At 31.2% G+C, this 22,500-nt stretch overlaps 1 protein-coding gene across 1 annotated transcript in view; it reads left to right on the top strand.

Annotated features, from left to right (window-relative positions):
• LOC145272399 (netrin receptor unc-40-like) overlaps positions 1-22,500 on the top strand; it is an 803,917-nt gene that overhangs the window by 598,421 nt on the left and 182,996 nt on the right. The gene's annotated exons all lie outside the window — the stretch shown is intronic.

Here is a 22,500-nt window from a genome sequence, read left to right as displayed (position 1 = left end):
TGCTAGAACGTTTCATCTTAAATTCTAGCAATTATGCAGAATGTAGTAACTATTCAGTTTAATAGTTAAATGAAGCCAATCATCTTATAAGCAACCTTGAGATATGAATAAGTAATTAACGCCCGTTTTTTAAAGGATTTTGCAAATTGGTTTCCCTTCATGAGGTCGTTTGCATTTCCATTACTGAGTATATTAAGAAGTTTGTTTTAATATTTTTGAATAGAAAAATTAGGCTTTTGGTATCAATGCCAGAGCGAGAAAAAACTCAACTTCATATATATATATATATATATATATATATATATATATATATATATATATATATATATATATATATATATATATATATTATTTTTAAAAATAGTAATCTACAGACACACGTGTTTCAGAGCCCTACCCCTCTTCAGCATAGCTTGACTGTTATTGGGATTCGAACCTCAGACCATATGTATTACGGTATGATGCCATAGCCAATTTACTGTTTAGTTGTTATCGTTTATCTGTTTACGTAGTTTTTTGTTTAACTTTTTAAACGATATTAAGTTTAACGTCTTCGCCTCGGAGATCCTGTGTTTTTCTTAGAAAGTCGCCCATTTTTTGGACGTATTTTGACGTATTTTTTATTTATTTATTTATTATTTTTAAAAAACAGTAATCTACGGACACGCATGTTTCGGAGCCCTACTCCTCTTTAGCGTGTATATATATATATATATATATATATATATATATATATATATATATATATATATATATATATATGTATGTATATATATATATATATATATATATATATATATATATATATATATCGATGCTGTTTTGTTTGTTATAGAAATCGATATGTTAACAATTACAACCTTCAAATAAGTTTCCATTTGAGCTAAATTCTATCTGAAGTCAGTAGAGACAATTATCGATTAGGTCCATGAAATAAGTTAAATATAATTAGAACGTAACGAATGAATTTCTTCGAAATTCTTTTAAATAGATGTTCTTAGTTTCATAAATATAAAATTAAACAAAGAATATATCAATGAAGAATGTATTAAAAAAGGATTAAACACTTAAATAATAATTTCGATTGGGATTTTTAAGGTTTAAAATAATTAAAGAAATTTAAAGAATTTATTCCGATTCGTCCAAAAGTATTTGCTGCTGTACAGAAACCTTAAGAAACACAGCATCAACTGCGCTGACACTTTACTTTATTACTTGACCTCATATCGGAAATTCTATTTTTTTAATTTTCTTTCAAGGCAAAAATCGCAAATGTAAAGATATTTGAAATTATTTTTCCTAAGAAACCTTCCGACCAGCAACATATTTTCACATGGGCAATCCCAGATGAACATCGCTAGTAGATATATAATGGATTAGAATTAAATCTGAACAGTATTCGAAGATGTGTTCACAACAGGAGACATTGATAGTATGCCCACATTGAAGTAGCATGTTCATTTAGCCTGGAAAACTCAAGGAAAACATATGAGGAAGTGATAAGGATATATCTGTGATAAAGACCAGGCTAGCGATAGGTAAGCTTGGAAGTCAATTTATGGTGGCTTCCTTCAGTCTTGACAGACTATGGTTACCTACAAGAAGGGTGCCTGCACGTGAAATGTTTGTAACAAGATTTGCACAATCCTCAACCACACCTCTCCTAAGTCGACATTGTTATATACCAATGGCAAGTGGAGCTTATAGACGAGTGGAAACAATGCCGAGATAAGCGGAGAGCACATAAAAGCTAGAATTCCCAAATGGTCACCCATCTAGTACTAGCCAGGCTCAACATTGCTTAACTTCAGTGATTTGACAAGAACCGGTAGAGTCAATTTATATGAGCCATCTTATGCATGCCAGAATGTAAAAGAGACGTTAAACTAAACATGTTGACGATGATGACTTAAAACATAAATTACATCTGAAATCAGCATCTCCAAAATTAGAACCCTAATTTTTATAATTCCGTACATTTCTTTTTTGTAAACCAGTAAAATCAACTAAGAGCAATTTTCGCAGATAATTATTTCAACTTGATTCTTATACCTCAACACAGACTTAATTGAATACATATTAGTACCACTACTGCTATTAGTTCGATACTACATAACAAAGAGTTGCTTAATTCTCAGACTATTTAGTGTGACATAAGAGTAGTAATAACCATTACGGTTGCTGTACTAAATAATAACGAAAACTGATCATTGTTGCTTGTATTTCATGTTAACCTTTCTTAGCATGAGTCTCTCATTTTTCTTAACGCTCTTAAAATCAGCATGGAGTTTTAGTGCCTTGTAGTCTTTTCATAATAACATGTGTCGTTATATATATATATATATATATATATATATATATATATATATATATATATATAATTTTTTTTGTTTCTCTCCTAACAACCTATACTCTGAGGAAAATCTCGTTGGATGAAGAAACGAGGTTTTATCAATTTCAATGATTTAGAAGTCTTCTTAATAATAATAATAATAATAATAATAATAATAATAATAATAATAATAATAATAATAATATATAGTGGTGGGTCCTTTCGATCTCTAGTGACAATGAATATTCTCTGAAGCTGTGCCTACGCTATGTAAAGATTATAGTGATGCAAATGTTGTTCAATCTCTAACTGCACTTCTTCTGACTGGCATCACTTAAATCTTGCTGCAATGGATCTGTACTGTAAGAAATGATAAAATGAGTCAGGAAACCAAGATTTTAACGCCAAGCATTCATTTAAGTAATGCACACACACACACACACACACACACACACACACACACACACACACATATATATATATATATATATATATATATATATATATATATATATATATATATATTAGTGGCCTGGCAAGGCCACTGGGGATACAACCAAGCAAAAAGGAAAAGAAGAATTCATCCCAAAGCAATAAAACTGAAGTTGGCTTGCCAGGACTAAATATACAAATGTAGGCAAATTTGGCCATATTTTATTGATTTTAAAATATAGGTATTTTTTTACCAATTGTCATAAAATTCAAACCATATTATAATATTCAGAAAGCCTGCAAATTTTCATGGGAACCAAAGATATGGGCATTTAAATATTTAATTTGGCTACGAGTATATATATATATATATATATATATATATATATATATATATATATATATATATATATATATATATATTTTCCTAAAATATTTGGCTTTGATGGAGGGGAGACTAAAACTTTTGGAAAAAGGGTATACGATTATGAATATCTCCAGTATCAAATAATTCGTATATACTGTTAAATTTACTTTATGTATGAAACCAAAGAGGAGATAACATATGAGAAATATTTGGAATCAAGTCTCCCCTTGCTGTTATTTCATATCATTTGAAACCATAGAAGCAAATTTAGTTTCCCTTCCATCAAGGCCAGATGTTTGGAGGAAATATCAGATACTTTGTTATTCATATGCAATACTAGGAAAACAAATGACTATCATTGAAACGTTTTATGGCTGGAAAAAAGTACCAAAATTAGGCTCTGGATGATGGATGATCACCTTATGTGCGACTTTAAGTTAAAATGTTACATAGTCCAATACACAAGCCTTTATGTGTTTAATTATAATCAATAGTCGCTGTGATTTGGAACTTATAAAATTGCAAAGAAAGGTGGTACATCTATATATGGATATATCTATACTGGTAACCAAATTGAATATGGAAATGCTCGTATCTTTGGTTCTATGGGACGAAACTACATGAAAATTTGCAGGCTTTTTTGACGATTATACTGCTATGCTAGGGTCAAAGCTTTATGACGATTGGAAGAAAAAAAACTCTTTTTTTAAACCAATAAAATATGTCCTAATTTTTTTACATTTGTTTATATAGTGTCCTGTAGGCCAGCTTCAGTTTTGTTGCTTCGGTTGTCTCTCCTGTGGCCTTACCAAGCCATATATATATATATATATATATATATATATATATATATATATATATATATATATATATATATATATATATCAAATTTAGCTGATGAGGAGACCTTGCTTACCAAAAAACTATATATAATTGTTCTACATAACTTCATGTATACCACAATAAAAAGCATGGATTTCCGAAACGATCGTACAGATAATTGATTTTGTTGTTGTTCCTTCTTATGAAACTGATTTTTAATTTAATTAAAATTTGATTTTTAAATTTAAAAATTTTTTAAAATTTTAAAATTTTAAATTATAAACCACATTACTTAATATTGAATTAGCTCTAGGACATTTAACTATCGAGCTTATTATATATCTAAATTACAACGAGCACTTTCTATTTCCTGTATTTTAATTAAACTAGTAATTTCACTGTTACATTAAAATACACTCAGCTCTTTAGACTATTGTTCTAATCTCCTTTAAATTATATATATATATATATATATATATATATATATATATATATATATATATATATATACACGTAACCTAGTCTAATATACGGGAATGTGTGTTTTGTCATCTTCTAAAAAGGAAGACCATGAGATAAAATAAAAGGATTTGAAAATAACCTCGAAAATATGCTGATTTTATACTTTTACGCTAGTTACAACCAATCACATTATGAATGTTGATAGTAAAAAAGCCATTAGATTAAAAAAAGCAGTTTTACCAAATATTCTTTTTTTTTTTTTTTGAGCCCGGTTCGTTTGGGAAGTAAAGTTCGAATGTGTGCATTTGTGCTATTGTAGGGTTGAATATTTGGATATGCGATTCTTGTATATTTAGATGTATACACGTTGGAATCTGTAAATTCGACTGTAATACTAATCTTTAGAAAATAAATCTCTACATTATTTTTGTACTTAAATGAGAATTTATCTCATGCTATGTTGGCATAGACACATTTTAATAACAACCGAGAAAATAATCGAAAAAAAAAGCAATTAAAATCGTTTCCATTTACCGACATGTTAAATATTATTGTTTTTTAATTTAATCTCACGTGCAGAATATATATATATATATATATATATATATATATATATATATATATGTGTATATATATATATATATATATATATATATATATATATATATATATATATATATATATATATATGTGTAGTAAGTTATAAAATATATATGACGCTTAAGCTACATTGAATATTCCGCGTTTCATCCACTCTTGGACTCTTCAGGCTTATGCATAAGCCTGAAGAGTCCTAGAGTGGACGAAACGCGGATTATTCAGTGTAGCTTAATCGCCATATATATTTTATAACTTACTAACTAGCTCTACCTCCGTATTGAGCACTTTTGAAGTAAATACTTAAAGTTTACGCATAAATTTATATTTTCGTATATTAATTTTATGTGAGTAAATGAAGTAGTTATATATATATATATATATATATATATATATATATATATGTGTGTGTGTGTGTGTGTGTACTAGGTGGAGCAATAAATTTATCACCCTTAATAAAACAACACTACATCTTTATTTTAACACTTTTATTTAAAAAATCAATTCAGGTAACTCGATTATGTAGTAGGGCTGACATCTATTCAATGTAGCCGCCTTCAGTCTCAATCGCCAATTCGATATGGATTTAAATCTTGAAGTATGACTTTTCGACACACGCCAGCGGGAGCTTGATCAATACTCAGCAGATGGCAGTGATCAGGCTAGCTTTAGTGTTGTGAGAGGTTATATTAGTGATGTTCTCGATGTATGACCAAACGAAGTAGTCTAGTAGGTTCAGGTCGGATGGAGGTGTGTGGTGACAGAAGGGTACAAAGTTGTAGCCCCTCTTTCTGAAGCAAAGCCTTGGTATCTTTGGACTTATGGGTCAGCACCTGCTGCCACACCCAGGGTTTGTCAACGGCAATCTGATTGCACCAGGGGACAGGGAATTATCACATTCTTCAGCACACCGAAGTACACTTTGGTGTTGACTTTCAAGCCGACTTCGAAATGTGAGGTGATATGATGTGACCCTCATTTTAAACCTCACCAAAGACAATAGCCACGGGCGTAAACTTCGTTGAGCTGTTGCCTCTATCGTTGAACTGTCCGAATTTGCATTTTGAGAGTGCTGCTAATGGTCCTGTTGTCATAACTTGTAGAGAACATGAGTTATACAGTGGTGCGTCTCTAATCTTGCTCGTTAGACATTGTGTCACTTTCAAACATGATATAAGGCTCCTATCACTCTTGGCACTTGCACAGAACTGGCCAACTAGTGGATGGTCTGCAACAAAAAAAAAAGAAAACCGCTTTTATCAAATGGAAATGGACGCATGTCGTCTTTTCTATGGCAACAATTTTATCGTTTTACCCTTTATACCGAGCTCTAATTCCTATAGCATCCATTTAAATATGTTGCAATACTTCCACGGAATGTGCATTTATGAACTTTCTGCATTTGTACCCCTCAATGTAAGTATGCCAGATCATACTGACTAACAACACAAACCCTAACCCTAACCCTAACCCTAACCCTAACCCCTACACAATCTTTAACAGCTTCTTTCCTCAGACAGTTGGTCAGTTGAATCTTCTCTCTTCCTATTTCTCTGACTGTACCAACATGCAAATACATAAATGTAATGTAAACAAATAGTTTGCTGCTGAACTCCCCACCCAAGTTGCCCTTATATAAATCTGGTCCCTATCAGAATAACTCCTTATGCTTCAGTTGCAATATGCATTGTAAAAAGAAAATCAATGATTTTCGTTGATGAATGGGGAGAAGGAAGATTCCATTAACTTTCAATAAATGATGATACCTTCATGTTCTACATAAGCCAATATGATACGTGTGCATCACATTTTTTTCATCATTATTGGAAATCTATAAATGTTTCATTTTCTGGCAGATCTGCTGGTGCTATTAAAATATTTTATTTCAGCTTTTCCAAAGTTGAATTGATTTTAACGTTATAACATGACACACTAGAAAATTGATAATCCTGTAAGTTCTGCATTACATACATGTCAGCCATTGCAAAGAAATCCAAAAATACTATAAATAGAACAAGATCTTTCATTTCTTGAAACTGGCACCGATGAAGGTCATTAATGTCAGAGATAAAATTTTAAACAAACTATGAAATAACATTAGACTTTTTACTCGAAGATGAACCTTTTGAAATCTAAAAAAAATAGATCATAAATAGGTACTTGTACAGATTAATCAGGACATTAAGAAATGAAAATATCGAAAAACGGTTATATTGTACGTATCCGTTTTGGACTGAAGATCTCCGGAAAAAAATTTCACTTAATTTGATCGAGTATTTTTTTTTTTTTTTTACAGCAGAAAAATACGTTCTTATGAAAGCGCGTTTAAGTCAGCCATTATGGAATTTTTTAAACACGCCACGGGGAGATGACTCCAGTTAAAACGCCGACACTCCCTCCCCATCTTTAATACTAGCTTTTCTTGTTAAAAATCGAACCTTTTGCTGAGTATCATAACAAATTGCTTTTTAGCTGTAAAAAAAAAACTACTTGATCAAATTAAGTGAAATTTTTTTTTCGGAGAACTTTGTTCCATAATGTACAATATAACCTTTTTTCGAAATTTTCATTTTTGAATGTCTTGATTAAACTGTACAAGTACCCATAAATATTATGTACGGGTGTATATGTTTAACATCTCGAGCAACTAAAATCCTGATGCAAAATTCTAACACGCACTTTAGTCCACTATGATCAGGAAAAGGTAAAATATCGCCATTGAATTATCTGCAAAAACAAATTGAGCATTCAGTGGAGCAGCAAGTCTTGGGAACATATTTCAGATATCAAATTTCACATATCAAATATCTAAAGACAATCTTTCTTTGAAACATTTTATAGTATACTCGTCTAAACAAGAAAATAATTGAACATATATAAGTTGACTTCAATAAGTTTCCAGACTTTTTTCATATGACCACTTTTATTGATAGTACACATATTTTTTTTTTTTTTTTTTTTTTTTTTACACAGTGATCACCACTTATCAAGGCCCGGAAGCCACTCAGGGATAAGGGTTATTGCAAGTACATCACGTTAGTGAGGAGATTTTATGAAGTGTTTAATTAGGGGGGCGGTTCATTAGGAATTTGTTAACATTAGACTTGAAGACATCCAAGTTGTAGTCCGGAGGGAAGCAGGCAGACGGAACAGAGTTCCACAGGCGTGCAGTTCTAAGAAAGAAGCTTTGCTCATGAAATCCGCGTTTTGATTTAGGCACAGATATAGAGTGGGGGAAATTTTTCACAGTGGATTCAGCTAGACGGGTGTTTTTCATGAAAGTTTGGCGAGGGGGGACCAGGGATTGGAGTTCAGACGAGCACCTGCCATGAAAATAACGATAAAACAAGGATAGGCTCGCAACGTCTCTTCTGTGGGAGAGGGGTTGCAGGGTAGAGAAAAGGGCATCCCCCACTAAACCACGAAGTCTATTTTGTACTCTGTCAAGGCATGATAGGCTGTTTTTGGCAGCTCCTGCCCAGATATGGCAACAGTATTCCATCCTTGGCCGTACTTGGCTTTTATATAGATAGAGAATTGCATCAGTAGTGAGATATCTTCTGGAGCGGTAGAAGGATCCCACCATCTTTCCTGCGACCTTGGCAACAGACTTGATGTACGTGTTCCATTTCAGATCAGGAGTAAAGGTCAAACCCAGAAGCTTGTCAAAACACGGGGCCTCACCCAGACGAGAGCCATCCATCACAATTGATGCCAGCTGGGGATCAGAGCGTTGATGATGTAAGGATAGGAGTTTGGTTTTAGATGCATTAAAGGTAACTAGCCACATCTTCCCCCACTGAACCACGCGCTCGAGATCAGAGGAGAGAGAATCCGAGAGAACTTCGTCATTTACAGCCTTTGATGTGTTGCCGTAGATGGTCGTGTCATCAGCATAGATGTCAACGAATGATTTAAGTATGTGTTTAGGGAGGTCATTGATGTAGATCAGGAAGAGAGTTGGGCCGAGGATTGACCCCTGAGGGACTCCAGCATTTATATTGCAGGCCTCCGATTTTTGTCCATCTACCACTACTCTTATGAGCCTATCGGAGAGAAATGATTTAATGATTGAGAAAACATTTCCAGTTATACCGTAGCTGGAAATCTTGTGAAATAGACCCTTATGCCATACTTTGTCAAAGGCCTTTGATATGTCAAGAGCAATTGCCCTAGAAAGGAAGCCTTTGTCAAGAGATTCACTAATCCTGTGGGATATAACCGTCAGCACATCTGCGGTAGATCTTGCAGAGCGGAAACCATATTGTGTGTCACTAAGAAGGTTGTTTCTGCTGAGGTGGTTGACTATTTCTCTATTTAATATTGATTCCAGTAACTTACTCATAACACAGAGAAGACTTATTGGTCTGTATTGAGAGGGAGATGACTTATCACCTGAATTCTTAAATACAGGGCAAACTGATGAGGTCTTCCAGGGAGTCGGAAAGCACTTCTCCTTAAGGCAGCGCTTAAATAGTTTCGTAAGTATGGGAGCAAGTTCTGGTTGAAGCTTTTTTAACACTATAATTGGGATGCCATCAGGGCCAGTTGCTTTACTGGAATCTAGGTTTTTTATTAGCTTGGCGACCTCATGCACGGATATTTGTATATTACCTAGCTTGTTCTGTGTTATAGGAGGAAATATGGGGAGTTGATGGCCTTCGTCGCATAGGGTAGAATTAGCTGCAAAGTTCTTTTCAAATAGTTTGGCCTTGTCTGACGCTGACGAGATAACCTCTGGTCCATTGATAATGGTTGGGATAGAACGCACACTTCTGTTCAGGATCCTATTTGTTATTTGCCAAAACTGGTGGGAACCAAGCCGTTGATCAGCTACCTTGGATTTAACAGACTGGGCATTCGAAGTAATCTCCTTCAGCTGTAATGCACATTGTACCATTCTAACAACGTCTGGATGGTTCCATGAAAATCCTTTTGTGTGGGCGTGCCAATGACTCTCGTCATAGCATCTTTCATCCCTTCAATTGTCTCATAACGACACCCTCCCAGGTTTTCCTTGAACTTAGGGAATAACCAAAAGTCACAGGGTTCAAGGTCTTGACTATAGGGAGGGCGAGGAACTGTCTTGATGTCTATCCTTGTCAAATAGTCTGTGATCTTCTCTGAGCACTCTTGGGGCAAACTTTGTGCAAATCTTCCACATCTTCAGTTCCTTGTGCATAATTATGTTACAGTTCCCATACTGACATCAAACTGCACACTTATTGTCTTTATAGACATACGATGAAACTCTAGTCCCCATTCGAAGTAAATGGAAATCCTCTTGTGTTCATATGTCAATGACCTTCATCACAGCCTCTTTCATCTTCTCAATTGTCTTATTACAGCCTTTAAGGTTTGGACTATAGTAAGGATGAGGAACTGTCTTCATAGCCACCTTAATCAAATAATCTGTGACAACGATTGAGTTGTGGACTGATCTTCTCTAAGCACTCCTGGGAAAAACTTCATGCAAGTCTTCCACATCTTCAGTTCCTTGTGAATAACTGGGTGTATAGTTCCCAAAATGACATTAAACCATGCATTTATTGTCTCTATAAATACACGACAGCTTTTACCCATGACATTCTTTTTTGGAGCCAATCAACTCTGGTATTCTGCCTTCCTTACTTCTCCCACACCTCTCATCATCCCTCATAGACTCCTTGATTTCCTTGAATGACTTATGCCTCTAAAAAACTTATGCTCGATACATGCAAGATGGTCCAAACGAAGTCTGAAGCATTCCATACGTTTCTGTGACATTTTTTTCCAAGTTTAAATCAGAATTTCATTGCATATTGTTCTTCTAAAGTGTCCTCATGTTCAGATTGCATTTTTGTGACAATTTGGCTTTAGTAGGGTGTATTCCAATTCCTGCTGTTTATTTGAACCTAAAATCAGCAAAAATGAGTCAGTCATCTCATAAGATGTATAGCAATAATATACTGAATTTTCATGAGTGTATGACAATTTTAAAAGCCCATAAAAAAAAACGTCTGGAAACTTATTTAAGGCACCTCGTACCAGAAAGGACTAATGAAAATAAATCATACACAATACACTGTGACTATTCAATCCCTATAGCTACCTGACAGTAGGTTATATTTATGCCAGTCAAAGATATACTCATGACATTATTTTGTAGCGAATGATCTTTCATCTGTCAGACTGAGGTATGGTTCTGGGTAAGCCTATGAGGTCCACTCGCTTAGATTGTTGTCTCCTGTCATTTGCGTGAAATAAGTTTAATGCTTACTCCCTAAGTAGCGACAACCACAAAATGCCAATGGGGCTACCCCGGTAATATTTTCAAAACCAGAGTTCTCCTCCTTTAGAGGTGTTCACTGGATTCTCCTCACCGACTTGTGGCATTATATTCCACAGGTCGGCAGTTCTAGGAAAGAAACTTTACTCATGGAATTTTCGTTTAGTTTTATACACAAGTGGAGATTAAAGAGAATTATTGACAGTGATTGTAGATAGACGAGTATTTGTTGTGAATATTTTACAGAGAGGGGTATAGATTGAAGCTCATTCATGCACCTGCTATAAAATTAATGAAAGGGCAAAAACAGAAACAAACGAGCGTTTAGTTCCCGCGGCTGGAAATAAGCAAAGAAGAACAAGAGTGAAAAATGAAACTTTTACAACAGTTGACACCTATGTAAAGATGTACGTCTTTTAAGGCACAAAATCGAATCTTGCATCATTCTGATTATTTAAGCATCAGAATAATAAAAAAGCGAGGTGTGTGTGCCTTGTTTATAATATTTTTTTCATTTTTTGCTTGTTTAGTAATGCAAATAATAGCATTAAAAAACAGAAAAGGAGTTTAACATATAGCATAATGTATAATGCATATGGTCGAAAATAAATTTCCAATATAAAAACATAATTATGCATATGTGGATAGTCATACAACGAAAAAGAAACATTTTATCCATAATAATATATTAAGCCACGAAATATATAAAATCTATGGTATATAAACTGACAATAAGAAGACTTATTAAATATCAAGATATTGGATCTATCGATCAACATTCATAATATTACTGAATCCAATCAACCATAGAAAGTCAAATTATTGGTAAATAGAAACATTAATTTACACTTTTTATCTCGTCTCACACCATATAAACACAAATAAACAAATCGTGTAAAACACACTTAACATAAAAAAAAAAAATCTTCTTTCAGTCTCAAGATAATGGATAGTCGCTGTGAGGCTGCCTGAACAGGGAATCTATAGTGAAGCAAGGGTTGCATAATCCACAATCACATCTTTCCTTGACTCAACGACCGATAAAGATAAATAAAATAAAATATAACAAATTTAATAGAAGTATATTTAATACAGAATCAATTCAGACTCCAAATGAATAATATTTTTAAATAAAATTAATAATTTTAAACACATAAGAAAATAGATTATTTGGATTCTTTAAACTAATGTTCTCATCTTGAGTGTTAATTGCACAACGTTTTTGCTAATGTAATTGCTATTCGAAATTCCGTGGAGATTTCCAAGTTTGACAGAAAGATTTTCAAGTTCGATAAAACACACCCGGAGATGGCTGGAGGTTGTATCGGCCAAAATGTTGTGCGAATAACATTTAAACTGAGAACACTAATCTGAATAATCCAAATAATCCAAATCATCAATCCTTATCCTAAGAATTTAGAAACATAAATAATAAAATGATAACAAAAAAAAACATGAGAGTATATGACAGCACTTCACAATACTCACATAATATTGATTTAATTAATAATCATGAACATACAACACATCACATAATAATATTTAAACTACACAAATAACATAAAAACAAAAAAATAAAATAAACCCTAAACAAAGCCAAAACAAAATAATCAAACTATGAACCAATTTACAACCCTGAATTGATCAAACTGATGACCAAATTACTTGGCCGCTGCAATTAAACATGACTGCTTCATAATATTCAAGGCAGGCTTTAACCAAAGCAATACAAATAAAAATAGAATTAAACTATATAAATTAAAACCAAAACAGCATCAAATAATTAAACTGGCTGGTTAACAACCAGTATACCTAGTATAAGGCTTGTTGTCCGAAATATGTATATAAAATATTATTAGTATTAAAAAATCTGTGATTAATTGTGTCAGCCACTGAATTAAGATTGAATGGTTTGAATCGGGGAAAATGAGCGTGCAAAGTTAGTTAAGTGTAAAAAATAAAATGACAAAATAAAAAATCAGCTTCTTTATATTTATATACAGGATGCACAAAATTATCTGACACATTTGTGGTTAAAAAAATTAATTAAATAACAGCTAAAAAAAAAATTATTTTTTAATTTTTTTTTTAAGTGTATGTATATTGCCATTTTATTACACACAATGTTAAATATTAAATGGACCAAATGTTTGCCATCATTGTAGGCGTTCGTGAAAGTTTTCAATAACTCGATGGATCATTTCAGATGGAATAACAGCGAGTTTAGAACGAATAGCTCGTTTTAATTCTTCAAGTGATCGAAGGTGGTGGCTGAATACTTTTGCCTTCAAATATCCACACAAGAAAAAAATTGCAGGAATTTAGATCATCCAATATTACCACACAAAGAAATCAAATGATTCATGAACATCTCTTTTTAAATTTCTATTAAATACAGATATAAATGAATTTTGGCCTAATTAAAATAAAATGACATTCTACGTACATTTTTAAAAAATAAAAAATATTTTCTTTATTTAATTGTTTTTTCTTTTTACCTACAAACGAGTCTGATCATTTTGGGACACATTGTATATCTCTCTTTAACTCTTCAACTATGTGTTAAATTGTATTACTCTGTAATGATATTTTTTTTATATAATGGACTATCACAATATTTTGATTATTTCATTCTTTATTGCGTTCGACTGATAATAAATAGAAAGTAAGAGGGAGTGAGATTAGTGCAAGTGAGAGTAATAAACCATGTAAAGAATAAGAGCAGTGCATGTCACATAACATTTATTGAAAGAACATGAAAACAATAGAAATTTGATAAGAGATGTTGTACTTGATGAGTTATTTAAAAATAATCATTTTCTCATATTATATTTAAATTACATTAAGCAGATTTATTACAACGATCCATGAAATTTTAAGACTTGCAATAAAATGATATATTTCATTTTGAATGACTAATATATGATATAGGAATATTATTTATTAAATAAATTTTGTTACAAAGAAAACATTCAAAACTTGAAATCGATAATAATTCTGTGATTGTTGACTTTATTTTGTTTCATTTCTATATTGATTGTTGTCGTGGCTTTGTGTACTAATAATTCGGTACTTTTGAACTTTCATGACTGGAGCAATTTCGATTCTGTTAATTGGGGTTGTTGAATTGCCTATGTTTTTTTTTGTATACCCTAAACAAGATCATAATGAAAAAGATGTTTCTTTTAGGTACATTTGTAGATTAAGATTTCTTCCCCACAAAAATGAGATGCTACTTGTTTGAGCGATTACTCGTGAACCCTAGAATAATACAAACAAACACAAAAGAAATAATAACTATTTTAGTGTTTATAATGGGGTGTAATTTTCATATATGAATTTAACATATGACCGCTCCCAAAACATTTTTGCGCTATTCTAGCATTTTAGGATAAATCATCACTAAGTCCGAGTAGTTGCAAAGCAAAGTTAAGGTTAAGATCGGGTTTAGAAAATGTAGCAAATATTTTTCAAAATAATTTATTGGAATATTTTAAAAATAATTTATTAGCAAAACATAATTTATTAAAATGTTTTAAAAAATAATTCATTGGAATTAAAAAAAATATTTATTAGCAAGGAAATAAATATATGGAATGTTTGGAAAATCACTTTGTTCGGAGCATAATTAAAATAGATTAATAAATCTATGAAAGATTAAAATTTCTGATACAGCTGTGCAAATGTTTGCTCTAAAAGTAGAATAAAATTGAATTAAAAGCAGAAAAAAGGAACCAATATAAAATGAGGATTTAGCAAAAAGAAATTGCACCAGTCAAGAAAGTTCGATAGCACCAATAATTCTACTAACAAAATTAACCAATTCCACATACCTCATTTACTTGCTTGGCCTTGTTTTCTATCTTGTACCTTTGATAAACATTTCACTTAAAATCAAGTGACATTAAAAACAAAATCTTAAGATTTCAACTGGTCAGACCTCATTTTTGTTTTCTCTTTATCTCTAATGGCAAATAATTCTAATCAGTTTTTCTTACCCAAACTACAATTACCTCATTTTGAGGCACTTGCAAATTCTTTAAATTACAAAAAAAAAAAAAAATAAAATTAGATAATAATAATAATAATAATATATATATATATATATTTTTAAATTTTCCTTCTACTGATTTTTTAGATCAATATGCAAGCACACACTCCTGGTTTTCTTTTGCTAGTTAAATATTTCACTAGTTAAACATTCAAAAATGCATTTTACAATCAAATAATGAGAATTTAGTTTTTATCTTTTTCAAGATCGCAAACTAATTTATTTCATATCAAAAATACAATAATTTTTTTCTAAATTCTAAACTTAAATCCCCCAGAATCCCCCAAATAAAAAATGAATAATCTTTATATTATTGCTTTTTTTTCTCTTACTTTTTTCTTTTAAACAAAAGCATTCAATAAATAAATAAAATTATTTGTAATACATTAACCTATATTAAAAAGTATTCATTAAACGTTTGACACTATACATATGTTTCAGTATTGACTATTCTTCTTTTCATATAAATCAGCATGTTAAACATTTTTAACCTGCTTGATTTTGTTTGGAAAATCCGTTTCTCACAGAAGTAACCACATAGAGATTACCAACACCTATAGTGAATGCAGTGGTAGAATTAGAACACTGCACACCAGGTTCTCAATCTTTAACAATATATACTTCACCACAGTCATTCCCCTAATATTGACCAGTTTCCAATATTCATATGTAAATTATATACATGTTTCAGTTAGTGTTAATGCCATTAATCGGGATTGGGAATCGAAAAAATCGGACCTTTTGAGGTATCGAAATCGGTATTGAAATCAGAGAAAATTGTGCCTAATTTCTGATGCCAAAAACGATTTTTTTATATGTGTTGTTTTTTTAAACTTAATTTTCCATTGTTGGTATTAATGATAAAATCATGACTAATTTGAAACTACCAGTAAAACTGAAATCTATATATTCTGGCATAAATGTATTTTTTTTTACATCTGCAAAAATATATGCGCATATTACATAAGTTATTATAGTAATCCGAAAAAAAAAACAACAACTTTATAGCTAAATTTTTAGACGTTTTCAAAGAATTGGAATTAGTAGTTGTATCGGTATTGGAAATTTGAAACAGAATCGGTAATTGTATTGGAATCAGGGAAAATATTGGAGTCGTTCCATCACTAGTTTCACTCTCCTATCATTTTTTTTATTATTACGTTTGCAATGTTTTGTGCATTGTATTCTTCCACCTTTCACTCCTCAGCTGCCGTTTGTTGTATGACACCATCATTGTATGTATCCCCATATTGAATTTTGGTCTGAGGCATCTTCATGGTAATATTTGTAATTATCAAGTCGTGGCGTCTGCTGACCACGAATGTTGCAGTCGCTTTGACCAGTCTCTCCATCAATAACATTGTGCCTATGCTGTGAACTTCCACCTGCGAAATTTTTATATTAACACCACTAGCCTGATCAAAGTAAACATCTGTTGGCGTCAATTCTCTGCTTTGCCAGAGAAAATGTTATCTGGATTTAAGAGACAAAAGATTTGCATTCTCCAGGCTGAAAGAAATAGTTGAACAAGAACTGAACCGGATATTTATGACTTAGAAAAAATATAATGTATTTTAAAAATTTCATTTTATCAGCAAACATGATTTATCCGAAAATTAGGCAAATGCAGCGGGCAGTGACAGGCATGCATCTCTCCCACTTGATATTCATTGCAAACACTGAATAACATCCCTCACAAAAAGAAAGAAAGTCTGTCATCAAAAAGACACCGTCTCTGTTAATACCTCAGCGAACCGATGGGGATGAATCTTGCTTAACCTCTGATGGCATACAAAGCAAAAACGAAAAACTTACAATGTGAATCACGCTGACTGCAGTCGTAATGTCCTGAATCCAATCACTCACTCTTTCAAAACAATGTAAGCTGATTCTAATATAGTGTTACATTTATAATCAGTAACCTTATGAAAATTTTGAGCCAAACTTTTTATTTATTTCATTGTATGAAATGCATAATAATCTACATCTATAGATTAAATAAACAGTTTGGTTCAACATTTTCAGAAGCTTACGGATTACAATAAAAAGCACCTAAAGAAGGCTGGGAATATAATATGTGAAACGTTGTAAACAGGGCATTGGTCCAAACAATGTAAATAAAAACCATCCTGAAAATATCATCAGATAATTTGTAGTATTTTATCAGGTTATAACACGTTGGTATTATTTTTTTAAGTAAATATAATTAAACTCAAATCGGTAAATATAATGGGTTATCTTGAATAAAAGGGAAACATTTATTAAACGAAGATACAGCCTTTTCCAGAGTTATATCTAGTCTTTTAGGAATTTGAAATATCGATTATACTTTTTGAGGAGAGAGAGCAATGTATTACTTGGTATAAATGGATAAAAGGTGTTATTCGTGTAATGGATACAAATGTGGACTATGGAATCAGTTATTCTGAGTCTGAATCGTATCAGATCCATTGCATTTGCTTAACCTTTAGAGACGTCCATAGCAAAAACGAAACACTGGCACAATCTGGATCCACATTGGGAAATATATCAATTGTTCTTTTAAGCTATATGTAAAAAAGGCAGCGACCTATGTCCAGTTAACTGCTTTATAATAGCTTTTGTATTTTGACGCTGAAGTAGTTGAAAAGTATTAATAAATCAAATTATAAGTGAATATAAAATATTGTCTTACTTAAATCTGAATCTGATCTAGTATATGGTGGTAAATGACTGTCGCCATAACGCAAAATTATTTGCAACGATAATAAAAAAAGAAAAAGGCGGAAAGTACTGAAAATTCCGGGGGACTTGTCATTCAGATTCTAGGCAATGCAATTTATTATTCCCTGTGTTCAACCACAGATAATTATTTCGTCTTAGTTAATGCATAGTAATAAGTAGATTTTAATTAAATGTTCTTTATGAAGTCAAGATGATAAACAAGGTTATTTTGTTTTTATTCTTGAACAAAAAATGGCATAAGTTTATGGAGTTACATATGCAGAAGGTTTCCCAGAGGCAAGTGGTTCAAGAATTAAATCTATAGATCAATTACAGAAATCAAAGATTTTGGTAATGATATTTCTTGAGCTACTTCAAGATAATGGTGTTGTAATTCACAATAATATTTCAAATAGAAGACAAACTCATGAAAAACTAATTACAAAATTAGATTTATTCTGCTCATACCCGAATGGTTACTGTTTATTCTAAGTATCAAATTTGATATATATGAATGTGTAAGTTATAATAGCCTAGACATAGATCAATGAATACTTGTTTGCAGTGATTTCAATAACGAATACAAAGCAAATAACATGTAGTTATCAATTGGGTAAATTTTATGCCTACAATCTTTAAACTAAAATTGATAGACGTTCACTCAATCAACAATACTAAGCATCTTCAAGATGGTTAGACAAACAAACAAGCTATTGCCTTCAGCTAGAATCAAAACTCGACTATATAGTCAATAATTGGCGCTTGTCATGAGTAAACAGAACAGTTTGTTATATAGATAGCAATCCTTTCTTGAAACGACCGACATCTTATATTAAATATTATATATGAAGTATTAAATAGTTAATATTTAAATACATTTATAACGTTGATATGTAACCTATATAGTTTTAGAAAGAAAGGTGTGTATGAAATTGTTCAATATTTACATTGATAGATTCAATCTTTAATTACAACTCACAGAATTATGTTTCATTTATTGGAAGAAAAATTCCATTCAACCGCACTACATTCCAAATACAAAGCAAAATTACAAATATAAGAGAAATAGCAGGGGGACCAACCGTTGCCCAGGATTTAATCATGATCAATAAATGTTTCGTACTTCCATATTTTTATTTTCATCGAAATCGATGAAATCGCCCATTTTTCAATCTAATCGATTAATTGCCTGCTCTAGTTGGGGGCACATCATGGTGCACTGGAAGGAAACTTCACATGCTTCATCACAGAGACTTAGTTCACAATACATTGTAATATACATTGCACTGTACAAAACCTGCTATTAATTTTATAAAATTATTTTTACATATATTGGCTTGAATTAAAGTTTAAAATGCAAAAGTCAAGTATCATGTTTCAATTGTGCTCTAAACGGAAACATTAATTTCAAATGCGCCCCTGTCATAGCAAAGAACCTACTGTTGCTTTTATATGTTTGGCCTTACTGTTTGTGCTGTGAGAATTGCTTGAATTTAAGTTTAAAATGAAAAAGTCAAGCAATATGCAATATTTCGGGCCTTTCGGCTTGTGTGATAATAAGATTTCTCAAACGCACTTGTGCTGTTAGGTTGTGCAAGGTGTTAACTTTAGTCAAAATCGTCTGTTCTTTCTTTCATCAGATTATTTCTATCATCGATACTTATTGAAGACATTCCGATACAAAATCTATCTAAGAACACTGCTAGGCACATAAAATATCTTCATATGAAATTTGATAAAAATCGGTTCAGCCGTTTTCCAGTCCATAGAGAACGAACTCATACACAGACACACACAGAGAAAAGTTGCTTATATATATATATATATATATATATATATATATATATATATATATATATATCCCCATGCTTCCGTTCAGTCTTGAAAGACAGAGGATACGCCTTAGGGGCAGTAGCGCATGTAATTGTGAGACAAGGGTTGTGCAATCACCAACCACATATCTCCTGAATCGGCACTGTTTGAGTCCAGTTGCAGGGAGAAGACCAGGACGACTAAAAACAATGCCGAGATAAGCGGAGAGCACATACAGCACCTGGAAGTCCCAAATGGTCACCCATTTAGCACATTTAGTACGTATATATATATATATACGGAAATTCTGGATTGAATTATGTAGACTTACAACACAATTTATTGTTTGAAAAAATTATTAAAACGAACTTCTTAATATACCCACTCGTTGTTATGTGAGCAACTATAGGAAGGTTAACTAATTTGCATATTCCTTTGAAAAACGAGCATTAGTTAATTATGTATTAATTTTTTATGGTTTCTTATTAGATGATTTATTTTATTTCACTTAATGCATAGTTTCTACATTCTGCATAATTACATAGAATTTAAGATGAAAACGTCCTAACACACAAATATATACATATATGACTACTTTGTTTAATCGCATAAATTATTATCTGAAGATATAATTTGATGTGTAAATTTTCAGTATTTACTTGAACAGTGCTCAAAACATAGGTAGAGCTAGGTAGTAAGTTATGAAAACTTGTCCTGTAAGTGGCCGCATATTGGCTGATTAGGATGGGCACGATGGCAACTAGGAAGCTGAGTGGCTAATTAGAAAATTCAATAGAATATGTATATTCATAAATACTTGATAGCCATAACCTTTTGCATAAGCCTGACGAATTTTCTCACGAAAATGAAATGCAGAATATTCTATGTAGCTTAATTGCTATATATATTTTCATAACTTATATATATATATATATATATATATATATATATATATATATATATATATATATATAAAGGTGACTTTGTTGTTGTGTGTGCAAAAAGATTCTACCAAACTGCCCTCTGAATATTTGGTTTACAGTTGAAAATTGATATATATGGTATTTGGACCTGTACAACACTTTTGATCTATGTCTTACCGGTAAAATAGCTGCTAACGGGTCCACATCGAATAAAAACTATTGACCTTAGCCTGGCATAAGTCAGCAATAAACATTTTCTTTTGCGGCACATGCACTAATTTAAACATCATATTTTTCAGTTTTGTATACGAATGGATTTAGGTCTTACGCTAAATAATAAGGCTGGAGAGTTTTATATGTTGGTTTTGATTCTAGCTGATGGAACACACGTCATTTCTTTACTTTCGAAATCACTACTATTTATTAGGTACAATATAATAATCGGTAGAGAATTGGCTTTATAATAATAAATACGAAATCTGCATGAATTAAAATATCATATTTAAGTATATTTTGCAACTGTGCTATACTAGGTTGCCTGTTAATATATATATATATATATATACACATGTATATATATGTGTATATATATGTATATATATGTATATGTATGTCTATGTATATGCATATATCTGTATATATATATATATGTATATGCATATATCTATATATATGTATATGCATATTTACATATATATATATTCGTATGTATCCGTATATATATATATATATATATATGGAAACATATATATATTTATGGAAACATATATATATGTATGTATATATGCATGTATATATATGTATACATATATATATTTATATATATATCTGCATATATATATGTATATATATGTCTATATATGCATATATATGTATATATATATATCAATATATATATATGTATATTTATATATCTGTATGTATATATATGCATATGTGTATGCATATATACATATATATCTGTATGTATATGTGTATATGCATATACATATATACGTATATCTGTATATATGTATATGTATATATATGTATATATATATATATACGTATATATTTGTATATATACATAACTATATGTATATGTATATATATTTATGTATATATATGTATTCATATGCATAAATATATATGAATATGCGTATATATCCGTATATACATATGTATACATGTCCGTATATATATATATATATATATATATATATATATGCAATAATTACCTGTCCTAGATTAATTAATAATGGCATCTAAGGAACATGGATAAAAAATAATGCAAATCTAATTTTCAAATAGGAATTTATCCCTACATTTTGGCTTCTAACTACTTTTTAAAACACTCACTAAAATTAAAATGTGAAAAGTTGTTTTTTAAGATGCATTGTTAAAAGTTTACAAAAATTGGAAGGATCTAAATTTTTTACAACTGACTTTCGTTCAGATGCATTTAACTGAATAAAACTAAATATAGCCTTCATCATAACCCGTCTCGTTTAGTAGTTTTATTCCAACAGTCATGATGTTTACTAATTAGTTTATTAGTGTATCTTTTACAAAAAAATACATATACATTTATATAGAAAGATAAAGAGCTGCATACAATATTATGAGTCAAATTTTGTTATCAAATCTAAATTGAAAACTGCCCGAGAGATGAGTCAAAAAAACATTTACATAATTGTTTAGCGATCTCAAACTTTATATTTTTTTAAGTCTTTTAGATTAATTTTCTTTAGC

Source organism: Euprymna scolopes, chromosome 4 (assembly GCF_053919585.1).
Source record: "Euprymna scolopes isolate OS-2025 chromosome 4, ASM5391958v1, whole genome shotgun sequence".
Lineage (NCBI taxonomy): Eukaryota > Metazoa > Mollusca > Cephalopoda > Sepiida > Sepiolidae > Euprymna > Euprymna scolopes.
This window is presented reverse-complemented; position numbering and strand designations above follow the sequence as displayed.